This window comes from Stigmatopora argus, chromosome 8 (assembly GCF_051989625.1).
Source record: "Stigmatopora argus isolate UIUO_Sarg chromosome 8, RoL_Sarg_1.0, whole genome shotgun sequence".
NCBI classification, from domain to species: domain Eukaryota; kingdom Metazoa; phylum Chordata; class Actinopteri; order Syngnathiformes; family Syngnathidae; genus Stigmatopora; species Stigmatopora argus.
This window is the reverse complement of record NC_135394.1, coordinates 15,376,930-15,390,853: the sequence shown is the minus strand read 5'-3', so window position 1 is coordinate 15,390,853 and position 13,924 is coordinate 15,376,930. Positions and strand designations below refer to the sequence as shown.

Genomic DNA, 13,924 nt, shown 5'->3' with positions numbered 1-13,924 from the left:
ATCTTGCTTCTTTTTTGGCGCAAATATTAGTTTCCCAACAATAGTTTGGATTTAAACAAAAGCATCTGGGCTGAAACATCGACATTGAGCGTCAGCGACCCGTCGAGGTGCAAGCACAACATAGTCCTGATTAGCATGATTAGCGTGCTGCTAAAGAAAGGTGTCTCACTTAGCATTTAGATTAGCAGCCGCGCCTTTAAAGTTCAATTCGCTGTTGCTGCGGGTGGATGGGGGAGGATTAATCCAGCATCCCGGCGTACGCTTGATTGAATCTCTCATTGGTAAATTTGGGATGTCTGAAGCTTAGCGGGTTGAGCCAACCGAGCTCTCGCTTCATTGAAACCTCATCAAGTCGGCCATCGGACCGGAATACATCGCTAACGTTGGTGCAATTCTCAGCCGGGTGGCGCTAAAGCTCGCGCTATGGCCTGATCAGCTCACTTCAATCAATGTGATCACCGCCAAGTCGATTGTTTTTTAAATATTTTTTCGAGGGTCTACTTGGAGGCAATAGTTAACATGAGAATACTACATTGTTCTATTGTGTCAAAGAAATAATTGGGCAAGGAAATTCCAAATATCACTTTCAGAATTGAGACAGATTGAGCTTTTCGTGTGCAAATTATCAATTCCATGTGTTGAGATAAAGGATTAATTACCGTATTTTCTCGCATTTACACCGTATTTGTCACAAAAAAAATGATGACTGAATCCAGGGTACGGCTTATATGCGCACAAATTAGACTTGACATGCACAAAACTGCAAGGTGACAAATACGAAAGGCCATAACGCAAGACAATTTGACTGATACGGTCATTTATTTAAAAATAGAGAAAATATAAACAGATAAAACGCTAAACAAAATTAATTTTGACGTCTATGAATGATATTCGAGAAAACAAATAAACTGTATCTGGCATAAAATGTGGAAAAACTCGCTCAGGGTGCCTCCATCTTACCTCGGGATGACAAGCTAGACTGCTACGGACACACTTCCTGGTTGTATTGCTCACATGACTTCGGTTTTGTATTTGTCTACGTGCAGGCAACTCCCAGTAGGCGATTCAGTATCTCAGAAATACCACATGCGATGATTTTTCTTAAATTTTTCCCTTCAAAGTAACACATTTGTACTCCCTATTAAAACCATGAATACGAAGGTGAAAATTGTGAATCAGGGGGCGTCTTATACGAGAGAAATTGTAAGATTCATCAATTTTAAGTCAATTTTAAGGGTGCGGCTTATACACGGAGGTGACTAATATGCTAGAAAATACGGTAGTTAAATTAATCCAGTAATCAGATAACATTGCAGAGTCATTTTAGGTGAAGGAAAATAATAGCATTAAATACCAACACAAAATAAAATACCCACACTACATTTCTCAACCCACAGGCCCACAGAGTATATCCTTATGGTTATATTGTCCCACCCCCTATCGTAGATACTTTGTCGCCATATTATTTTGGGTTGTGCGCGAGCCGATTTTTCTCTTAAAAGGTCGGGAAACGTCAGCCCGATGGGTTGCGGCGCAATTTTGGAGCAAACGGCATCTGTTGTCTTGTCCCTTTATTGTCCACCCTCTCACCCAAATTGACTGCAGCATATTGCCAAGCGGCTGCCTCTTTAACGGCCGCCGTCGTCGGGGGAACGCTCCGTCGGAGGGGGTCCGCTAGCGCCTCGTTTGCTTCCGACTGAATTACCGTTGTCGTTTCCCGTGGCGGCGGCGTACATCAATCTGGGGAGGCTCGTTTGGGCGTTTTCTGCGGCGGCGCGGCTTCCCGAGGCCCGTTACGGCGGCTGCTTCATCATCTTTATACGGCCGCCAAAAGGCCCATTCCGGCGGGATGCGAGGCGCGCTCGCCATCTGTTGAACGCTCGTAAATATGCCCGCCTTCCGGAAGCGTCCGCCGGCCTCGCCGATGATCGAGTGCCGGGCGATGTGACGGAGCGTAAAGCCGCTGCTTTGAAAAGTTTCCCCACGGACAATAATTGTCACATTTATTTTGGCACCGGCGACGGGGATTTACGATATGCGCAAAGTCGTTATCATACCCGAAGATAATCGCCGCCGCCGCCTTTCCCGACGGGAACGCTTGGCATGCAAACACAGGTAAGAAGAGGTAAACAATTTAGTAGTTCAGTCATCTTTGTGTTTACCTTATGTAAAGATTACTCAAAAAGCATTAGGACAACAGATAAGTATCAAAAATAATACGGAAAATTTAAGTACGATACCCCACACATACAGTTTCAACCCTGCAGGTTTATTTTGATTATTATATTCCGATGAAATTGAATCATTACCGTATTATCTCACATATTAGCCGTCTCCACGTATAAGCTGCACCCTTAAAATTGCCTTGAAATCATTTAATTTTACAATTTCCCTCGTATAAGCCGCCCCGATTCACAGTTTTCACCTTCATATTCATGGTTTTAATTGGGAGTACAAATGTGTTACTTTGAAGGGAAAATCTTGAGAAAAATCATCGCACGAGGTATTTCTGAGATACTCTTTAAATCGATTGCTGGATTGCACATTGCGAAAGGGTGTTGCCTGTACGTAGACACATTCAAAAAGGAAGTCATGTGAGCAGTACAACCAGGAAGTGTGTCCGTAGCGTTCTAGTTTGTTATCCCAAGGTAAGATGGTAGCGCCCCTAGCGAGTAATGGCAGGCACAAGTGAGTTTTTTCATGTTTTAGGCAAGATACGGTTTATTTTTTTACTTGAATTTCATTCATAGATGTCAAAATAAATTCAGTTAAGTGTTTTATCTGTTTATTTTTTCACTATTTTGAAATAAATAACGATATCGGCCGCATTGTCTTGCGTTATGGCGTTTCCTCTTTGTCAGCTTGCAGTTTCGTGCATGTCGTCTTTTTATGCGCATATAAGCCGCAACCTTCAGTCGTCTTTTTTGATATATATGGCATGTATGCGAGAAAGTACGGTATCCCATAATACAATGTGGAGGACTGCGGCTTATTGTAATACACGGATAAAAGCAGTTTTATTTAGTCGATGTGGTTTATAGTCAGGGTCGTGCGGCATGTAGGCCCAAAATATTACTAGAGAGAGGAAGAAAGAAATAATACGATAAGGTAGATACATTTCATTCATAATTCTTATTTGAATAAATCATGAATTGAAAGAAAACTTAATTCCTGTAAAAAAAAAAGCCAACTTCACCTATGATAGCTTCGATTAATCTTTCTTCAAACATTACCATCAAAAAGAGCCAAAAAATGCCGGTTGAAAATTTTGACAGAAATGTCATATCACCATGTAAAAGTTAGAATTTCCCACTGAAACGTCTAAATCTCGTAAATGGAACATGACAAAAGGCCTCGCAACGCATTCGCAACGCGTTCCCCTCTTTGACTTCCGCGCCAACATCACACGCGTACACGTGTTGCGCCGTATCTCGCCGGGCGCCGAACATCAAACCCGAATTACAAAAGAACAACGAAAGCTCCGTCGGCCGTCCTTTACGTGCACGCCGAAGCTTTTCGCGCGGCCGTTTCTTTCGTCGGATTGACGCGGTTGACGATGTTGAGGAAACGTGGCGACGAGTTTTTCAATGAGTGTCAGAGGAAGACGGGGAAAAAAAAAAACGCCTGCAAAACGCCTGAAGCGCAACACAGCCCGCAGCACTTTAACACGTTCGACTTACTTCTCATATTGGAACGACAACACGCTGGCTTTGCAAATCTAAAGTGGCTTTAACCGTATTTTCCGCACTATAAGTCACACTTTTCACAGTTTTGCCGCGATATATACTCAAATGCAACTGATATGTTTTATTTTTCTCACTCTGACCGCCTACAGCCCGTTTTGTTGTTTTTTATGCTATGGTCATCAAAATAAAAATGGTTAAGACTTTAACCCTATTTTCCACACTATAAGTCACACTTTTCACAGTTTTGCTACAATATATACTCAAATGCAACTGATATACGTTTTATTTTTCTCGCCCTGACCGCCGTAAGCCTGTTTTGTTGTTTTTCTTAGGCTACAATCATCCCAAAAATGGTTAATATGGCTTTACCGTATTTTCCGCACTATAAGTCACACTTTTCACAGTTTTGCCGCGACATATACTCAAGTGCAACTGATATACGTTGTATTTTTCTCACTCTGACCGCCGACAGCCTGTTTTGTTGTTTTTTTAGGCTACGGTCATCCAAAAAAAAGGTTATGTTACATTAACTGTGGTTCCCTATTTTACTACAACTGTAACGAATAATGTTTAATCTTAGTTTTTAATCAATGAAAAATCTGCCCCCAAAAATGAATTTAATACTCCAGTGCGACTTTATATTTATCAATTTTTTTTGCGAGTTTATTATTTTTTCATTCTAGCACGTGTTACTTATAATCTAATAAAATATTATTTTAGATATTTTCAATCGATTGATCGAACAATCGCTGGAAGGCCGCAAGTCAACTAGAATTGGACATTTGTCGCCTTTTAAAATAATAATAAATATAGAAAAATAGTAATAAGTGATTTCTATCAAATCTGTTAATTTTTTTGTCTTCCTATTTTGTACAAGAGTTTAAAAGATAACCCTTTTTCTAGTGTAAATAAGTAAGCCTACTACAATGTAACATTTACTTAAAGTAGATGTTTACAAAAGGCCGTTTAATTAAATCTTTCATTAGCGTACCTGTACTTTTATTGGAGTAGCTTATTTTTTTGAGTATCTTTTTGACCCCTGCAAACACTTATTTTGAAATATGAAGCTCCTATGGAAGGCGTTGGCCGCAAAACAAACAAATGAGGCGCCGTCCGCAATGACAAAACATCAAAGTGTTCAAAAATGGACCCCCGGGGCGTTCTTTGGCCGCGGCCGCCGGCGTTATTGGACCCCGGTTGTCACAAAGTGGCCCCTCAGGTCATTACCGGCGGTAGCCACGTTGAGGACGCGCTGGACGCACATCTGACGTCGGTTATACGAGCTGGCAGAGATACACTTGAAGCGATCGGCGCCATCGTTTTTCATTTTGATGCATAAATTCTCTTTAGTTACCTTGCGGTTTGTGAGGAAAAAGGCCATTCACGCGAGCTTTTTCGTGGCAAAACAACAAAGGGGAAAAACAACGGTGAACCAAAGTCTCTTTTAGACGAGTTTGGACAAACAAACAAGTACGGACGGACGCAAGGACTGGATATGTGGAATATGATGTGTCCAAAAAATCAATTCAAACTAAACTTCTGGCATCAAACAAAATGTTGCAAGGTGCAACCAAAAATTACTTATTTATTACATATGAAATGATCATTTATTTTTTATTATTATGTATCTATTTGTTTGTTGTTGTTTGTGCACTCCCCTTCTTGTTGTGACTACTTATGTTGACTACTTATTTATTGATTATTTATTTGTCTGTTTGTTGGTTGTTATTTATGTTGTGACTACTTATGTTGACTACTTATTTATTGATTATTTTTTTGTCTATTTGTTAGTTGTTATTTGAGCACTTCCCTACTTATTTATTTATGTTGTGACTACTTATGTTGACTACTTATTTATTGATTATTTATTTGTCTATTTGTTTGTTGTGACTACTTATGTTGACTACTTATTTGTCTGTTTGTTTGTTGTTATTTGTGCACTTCCCTACTTATTTATGTTGTGACTACTTATGTTGACTACTCATTTATTTGTCTGTTAGTTTGTTGTCGTTATTATTTGTGCACTTCCCTACTTATTTATGTTGTGACTACTTATGTTGACTACTCATTTATTTGTCTGTTAGTTTGTTGTCGTTATTATTTGTGCACCTCCCTACTTATTTATGTTGTGACTACTTATGTTGACTACTCATTTATTTGTCTGTTAGTTTGTTGTCGTTATTATTTGTGCACTTCCCTAATTATTTGTTGTGACTACTTATTTATTGATTATTTATTTGTCTATTTGTTTGTTGTTATTTGTGACTACTTGTGTTGACTACTTATTTGTCTGTTTGTTGGTATTTGTGCACTTCCCTACTTATTTATGTTGTGACTACTTATTTATTGATTATTTATTTTTCTGTTTGTTTGTTGTAATTTATGTTGTGACTACTTATGTTGACTACTTATTTATTTGTCTGTTTGTTATTTATGTTGTGACTACTTATGTTAACTACTTATTTGTCTGTTAGTTTGTTGTTGTTATTATTTGTGCACTTCCCTACTTATTTGTTGTGACTACTTATGTTGACTACTTATTTATTGATTATTTATTTGTCTGTTCGTTTGTTGTTGTTATTCGTGCATTTTGTGGTGAAAGCTTAAAATCGCATTCTACTTGAATGATTACAATAAAAGCACTCAATTCAATCCCCCCCAAAAAGTTTGTTTCACCAGCGTAAATTTAAATATATAGAATGAAACATAGTGTAAATGTATTAACGTTCATTCGCTACCATCCTCCCACTTCAAATGGATCGGGCGTCTATTCGTGATAAATTAATAGGAAAATGCAAAAAGAACGAGGATCGGACTTGTATCGGCGTCGATGGCAGCCGAAGAGTTGAAGTCGGCACGCGTGAAAAGGCGGGCCATGAAAGATGCCTCCTAATAGGTTAATTGGTGTTGTTGGCCTGCTGCAGCAGAGGTGGATTGTGGGAAGCGGCGTGGAGTAAAAGCCTGTCTTCCCTTCCCCGCAGGAGTCAAACGGGCCCCCGCCAAAGCTTCCTAACAATCAATTTCCCTCCTTTGGGGTCCCGCAAGCCCAAGATTTGACCTCAGAAGCTTTACCCCCCACGTCAACATCCTTCACACCTCAAAGACGCGCACTTATTACAACACGAGCCATCAATATTTCCAATGATGATGCGTGTCGTTATGGCAACTGACCCACTTTTCAAAGGTGGTTATGGTGGAAAAAATGGGGGGCATGTTTTGGAAAACAATGTCAGTTATTTTTGTGTAAACACTGAAAATATTTTTTAAAGATTGACGAAGGGAGAACAAATAATAATCAAATAAATTAAAATGCATATCTTTTATTTGGATATGTGTTTCTATTGAAAATATTGAAAACGATCGCATATTGATGAGGGGAATAAAAAAATAAATGAATGCATGAATAACAATAAATTAAAATGAGTTGAATATTCAATTTAATTATTTTAAAAATATTTTTCCACTGTTTTTCATTTAATTATTATATTTTAGCTGTGTTATTTTACCTAATATTCTAAATACAATACTTCTATTTATTTTTAGATTAGCTATCGATATGTTTCTCTGTATTTGTCTTTTTAACGTCTTCACGTGATTTTATTTGAATTCATGATTTTCATATTTTTGTTGTATTTTTCTCTGTTTTAATGTCATATTTATGACTTATGTACTTACTGTATTGGTTCGCCATTTTCTATTTATATTTGTTAAATTGAATTCAAGGTGCTAAAGAATTAAAAGGTACTTTTTCACGTTAAACTAGGAGGGGCCATTGAATACTCAATTTTCAGTGCCATTGACGGCGATAGACGCCAACACATTAAGATTGGGAGGAGCGAATAATAGCTTGGAAGGCATAATTCATACCTGAGAGCGTTCTTTTTGTTGATTTCATGCGAACGGAAACTCAAATCGATACGAGGCGTCTTTATGGAACGTTTAATGAGGAACCGCCAATTTGGAAAATGTGCATTTTTCTATGCCAGCTCACATATTTCATCCGTGTTAAATGTTGCATCTTGTTTACCTGTATTTGTGGCGGACTACATTTTTCTGGTCGAGTTTGTTTGCAGCTCAGATTTGGCCTTGCTGAGGGCAAGGCAAAAGCGAGGGTTTTTTTGTGGGGGGGGGTCTGCATGTTTTAATGGGACTCGGCTGGGGCGGCCTACCTGGAGGGAGGTGCGCTTGAAGAGTGGGAACGGAGCCAAAAGAGCGGGGCTCCATTGATTCTGTCCATATCCGTAAATGAGGGGCACTCTAGGCCAAGGGCGCTACTCTCTGCTCGACGGCCCACAGGAAGGAATATTGTGAAAAGGGGGAGGGGGGCTCAAACTGTCATTTGCTACAACTGGAGATGTTCCAGATGCGTTCATGTGATCGGAAATCGAGCCAGATCAAGTCATTTTCGGAGTAAAAACGGGCGGGGTTCTTAAAAGGTCTTAAATCTTAAATAGGAGAATTGAAAATAAACGTTGGGTTCTTAAAATGTCTTCAATCTTAAATGGGAGGGTTGAAAATGAATGTTGGGTTCTTAAAATGTCTTAAATCTTAAATGGGAGAATTGAAAATGAATGTTGGGTTCTGAAAATGTCTTCAATCTTAAATGGGAGGGTTGAAAATGAACGTTGGCTTCTTAAAATGTCTTCAATCTTAAATGGGAGGTTTGAAAATGAACATTAGGTTCTTAAAATGTCTTCAATCTTAAATGGGAGGACTGAAAATGAACATTGAGAGGAACAAAATGCTTTGGTCTTGAAAGAATTTTAACTTATGGTTCAAGTATTTGTTGGCTTTGTTTATTTTTGTGGGGAAATGGATTGAATGAAAGAATGGGATTGATTTAATGGGATCAGGGCGATGGACGTCCAATCAAGTTTGATCAGAAGAGTGAATGAATATTGAAGAAGAAAAAAAAACATTTCTGGGGCTTTGAAACATATAAAAAACAATCAAGTATTTGTTGAGTTTCAGTTAATTTCTGTGGGGAAATTAATTTAGAAAGGAGTGCAATTGTTTTAATTTGAGCCAATTGATTTACGGGCTTAGTCATAGAATTGTATAATCATTAATAAATACACCAACAGTCAAACGTTACCTCAATGGCTGCCATTCATGGTGGTAGTCGACCAATCCACTTTCAGCGGGAAGGATGAATAAATGCTGGAAAAAAAATATTGTTTTGGTGTTTGTTTTTGTTGGAGTTCAGTTAATTTCATTTCAATTGAGTAAAATTGATTTAATGCGAGCAAATTGAGTTACTAGCTGGGTCACAGAATTATTTACTCATTAATAAATTACAGTCAATGCTAGCAAATTCATTAAATCATCAGGTTACCCCTTCAAATCCCATCAAAACTGAACTAGCATCCAACGAGTTACAGACAACACATCTATCAATCTAACAAATATCTTAGCTAAACGCTAATCTCCCAGCTGCTATCACAAAATGTCGACCCGGAAGCGGTCGCCGGCGGTTAAAAACATCATTTGGACAGCGTTATTAAAGCGAAACGTCACCGACAAACTTCCCGAGGAAGAAAGCCTGAGTTTTATCCCGCTGGGGCCTCCCGTGTCGCGGCTCCGTCGTTTTAACGCCACGCCGCCGACGCGTCGAAAGCGCTTGTTTGGGGAGATTTAGCCGCTTTAGCTGCTAATTGCTGACAGAAGCTGTCAGGCTTCTGTCAGGGTTGCGCTGTTTCCACGGGAAAACACAAAACGGCTTTCTTCTGCCGGAGGAGAAACAACACGAAGACGGGCTCGCGCCCCCCTCTTCGCCGTGTCGGATATTTACCCACAAAACATGAAACGGGGGCGCGCCGGAACAATGAGCCCGGAATTATGGGCCCGTCACCGTCCTTTGTTTCCGCTTCTGTCACTGATTCACGTGTTTGCTTGAAAATGTGTTTACCAACATGCGTTAGGTGAAGCGAGGACAGGCAGGGGGTGCGCTAAAGAGGGTTTTAAAATGGAGGTGTGCGACTGAAATATATTTGGGAAGGATTGGATTAACCCAAGGTAGCTCTGGATTATTGAAATCTGTTGAATAATTAGTTAGAATGATGGAGTCTTCAAATAGTTCATGTGTAGCAGAACAATTTTGGAATAACTTATTTTGACTATTGCTGCTAATAATATGGTTTCAAAAGAGCATTAAATACTAATATAAACCAAATTAATGCATCTTCAAAATTCTTACACAAATACAGCTTCACATGGGCCTTTTTCCATCGTGTACTGTTCAACCAATACAGGTTATACAATGTGTAAATCACAATCATATAAACACGTATCTTTATATCGTGTAGAAGAAAGAACTATCATTTATTTTAAAAATACACATTGAACTTTCTGTATTGAAAAATGAATGAAGCAGTTAAATTAGCTGCTGGCGTTTATATACTGCTTGACGTTTTCATTGACACAATGAAATAAAGAATGTCTCATACTAAGAAAATGAATTATTATTGTTAAAAGTAATCACAGTTGTATACGCTAACGTAGCAATTAGCACTCGCGAGCTAGCGCTAGCCTATAGTGCTAATTGCTAAATAGCACGATAATTACAGAAAAACGATAGTTTAACCTCTACAAAAAATATGAATCACTTCTATAACTCTGAGTCTTTTTTATGAATCCACGAACAAGACATTGTCTGGCAAAATAACATATTGGACGACAATTTAGCATTTCGCCCAAAGCTATTAAATTGCTTACCGGCACTCAACACGACGACCGCAGCTCGTCCCATCAACATAAAGGCAAGCCTCTTCGTCCTAACGTGTAAACAAGTCGTTAGACATTGATATAAATGAGAAAAACATTGTTTAATATGATTTTAGGATGATATTTGGTACCAGAAGCTGGCGTTGCTCTGCTCATTGCTGAGGGGGTCTTCAATGTGGCCACGGTCAACGAGTGTTATGTCATCTTGGGGGCAGTCTGCGCTCCCCTGTCATTCATTGAATCCTTCATTTAATTATTTATATAATAATTATTTTAATCATTCATTTAAAAAGTCATTTACCGTACCGTTTATCCTTTCAAAGGGTCGCGGGAGGTACTGTAGCCAACTATGGACCGCAGGTGGAGAGATACCCTAAATTGGTTGCCAGCCAATCGGAGGTCACGGGAGACGGACAACCAATCACGGTCGCCCCAATGTATCCAGGGATAATTTAGAGCACTGGTGTCAACGCGACGGTCCGCGGGCCAAATCTGTCCCACGTAATCATTTTGTGCGGCCCGGGAAAGTAAATGATGAGAGACGAATTTCTGTTTTATGATCAAATTCAAATGAAGATTCGAGATGTGTAGGCAACATTTCTTGTGTTTTAAATTAAAAATTGCAGAAATCTGTACTAATTTGAATGTCCAAAAATGATCTTTAGATTAGCACAATTGAAAAAACTGTTAATTTATTAATCGATTCATTTTGGCAGCCTTGTTGGAAGACATAAGTGCCTTTCAGATGTTATCGAAACTGTGACGTGGCCCGCAACGAAAAAATTCTGACTCTAAATAGGGGTGGCGAATACGTGGCTCTCGACCCGCATTTGGCTCTAGGCCAAAATGAATGTGGCTCTTTGCTTCATTTTGAATAAACTGTGGGTCTTTGCCTCGGTTCATGATTCCCTTATTGTCATTCTCTCTTAAAACACACTCAAATTCATCAGGGCCCATCAAAAACAAATAATAAATTATTTTGAAAAAATAATTTGGCAGATTGGATTTTTTATGTGTCTCTTTGACTCTCACAGTTTAAAATGTTGGCTCTTTGTGTCTTACTTGTTCACCACGCCAGTTTTAGGGATGTGGGAGGAAACTGGAGTACCCAGAGAAAACCCACATAGCCCCGGGAAAAAACATGCAAACTCCAAACAGGAACACACCCGCATTGAACCCTCGATCTCAGAACTGTGAGGTGAACTAACCACTTTCCCACTCGGCCACGCCCCCCAAATCGATAAAACAAAATACAAGACTTTCAAAACAAACCGTTACAATGATTAATCGAAGCCGACATATTTTATTTGAAGCTTTCTTCTAATCGATTTAAGGGAATAATCGTTGCATCTTTAATCTAAGGTTTACCTCGAGTAAATACTCTCCCAAAGATTTCCACAAGGAACTGGATTCCGCCCGGAGTTCTGACACAGATTGCCAAATTGTGTGCACGCACCCCAAGGGGGTGCATGAGACTAAATGGGTGTGTGATAATGATTACAGATTTTCCCTTTTTGGGTCAAGACATGAAACGCGGGGAGAGACGCAACAACGGGTGTGGGATTATGAAGCCCTTTGTCTCCGTTTCTGTCATTGATTGTGCTGTTTGAAGGCGCTTGCAAAAAAGGTGGATTTGCGGGTGGGGCGGAGCTTAGTCAAGTTGTTCAGGAAGTGTAATGAGCCTTTGATTTGCTGGCTAATCAACACTAATTAGGATTTGCTTGTACTTTTTGATCGTCTGTGTTGGGTGTGCTAATTGTCGGAAACTAGGAAAGGGTTTTTTTTAGCAAATGAGTCTATGTATTGATTATTTATTCATTGTAATTATTATTATTTATTGAATATTTATCTGATTGTTTCTTGTTGTTATTTGTGCACTCCCTGACTTATTTCTGTTGTGATTACTTATTTATTATTTATGACTTATTCATAATAATAATAATAATAATAATGATGATGATGATGATGATAATAACAATAATAAATAATAATGATAATAATAATAATAATCGGACATAGGCTTTGTCATCATCATTGACTCGTCAAAAGCCTAATTGGCATCATACCCAGAAACTGCGTATGACAAAATTGGTGGTATTCATTCATTCATCCATTCATTTTCTGAACGGCATTATCCTCATTAGGGTTGCGGGGACGTAGGGGGTGCTGGAGCCTATCCCAGCTGACTTTGGGCCTTGAATTGGTGGCTAGCCAATCACAGGGCACATTGGGAGCATAGCAATCAATCGCTAATAGCTAGGGGCAATGTAGAATGTCCAATCAGCCTATTATGCATGTCTTTGGAATGTGGGAGGAAACCAGAGTACCCAAAGAAAACCCACGCAAACCCGGGGGAGAACATGCAAACTCCACACAGGTGGATCGTCATTGAACCCAGGACCCCAGAGCTGTGAGCTCAACGTGCTAACCACTATTTATGACTTATTTATTGATTATATTTATTTGTCTAATTGTTTGTTGTTGTTATTTGTGCACTGTCCTACTTATTTATGTTGTAACTACTTTTTTATTTATTATTTATGAATTATTCATTCATTCATCCATTTATTTTCTGAACTGCATTATCCTCACTAGGGTCACGGGGGACGTAGGGGGTGCTGGAGCCTATCCCAGCTGACTTTGGGCCTTGAATTGGTGGCCAGCCAATCACAGGGCACATTGGGAGCGTAGCAACCAATTGCTCATAGCTAGGGGCAATTTAGAATGTCCAATCAGGCTACCATGTCTTTGGAATGTGGGAGGAAAATGGAGTACCCGGAAAAAAACCCACACAGAACATGCAAACTCCACCCAGGTGGATCGACTTGGATTTGAACCCAGGACCCCAGAGCTGTGAGCCCAACATGCTAACCACTATTCATTCACTTATTTTATTTGTTCCCACCTCGAGTCAACACACCACATTATGGTATGTTGGCAAAAGTCGGGTGTGCAAGGGGGCGGAACACCCCCTCTAAATCCCTGCAAACAGTAACGAGGCTTTGATTCACTGGCAAATGAACAGTAATTATCCGGCGCCGCCGGTCGATACCCGCGCCGAGATTAGCGCGGGCCCTCGCAGATGGCGTCGGGGGTGCGGCGGATCAGGTCATCCCCGGCCCGGCGCGGGGGATTTTGCGGTTATTAGATGGCTGCCAGATGATGGGCCAATTAGAAAAGAAAAGTGTCAGTCACGCCGAGATTAGCGGCCGGCAGGAAATCAGGTGAGCGCGGCTGCCTCCTTCGCTTCTTCTTCTCCTTCCTGACGGCGCGCCACTTTGATTTGCTAATAAGAGGGCGAGCCGAGGGAGCGGTCGCCAGCTGCGGCCCATCGTGACCTCCGCTCTCCGACGATCGGGGAGCCGATACGTGACATTTTGTTCTCCATTCACTTCTATGTCCGTTGAATTTCGCACATTGACATTATTTCTTAATTGCTATTTCCTTATACATCAAATGTTTTTTTCTTCTTTGGAAAAAAATTACCCTCCATTTAAGTTTATTTCTTTCCAATA

General features: G+C 39.9%; 1 protein-coding gene across 2 annotated transcripts in view; it reads right to left on the bottom strand.

Moving 5' to 3' along the window:
• tgfbr3 (transforming growth factor, beta receptor III) overlaps positions 1–11,375 on the bottom strand; it is an 83,419-nt gene extending 72,044 nt beyond the window's left edge. The window contains exons 1-4 of one of the 2 annotated variants that reach the window (XM_077607681.1): positions 10,716–11,375; positions 10,541–10,635; positions 10,401–10,459; positions 8,782–8,846 (exon numbers count right to left, since the gene is read on the bottom strand). The gene's annotated coding sequence lies outside the window, so the exon portion shown is untranslated. Of the gene's footprint in view, positions 1–8,781; positions 8,847–9,477; positions 9,495–10,400; positions 10,460–10,540; positions 10,636–10,715 lie in introns of those variants that run through there. The other variant, XM_077607682.1, reaches the window with a different exon arrangement.
• Between the last annotated feature and the right edge of the window lie 2,549 nt (positions 11,376–13,924).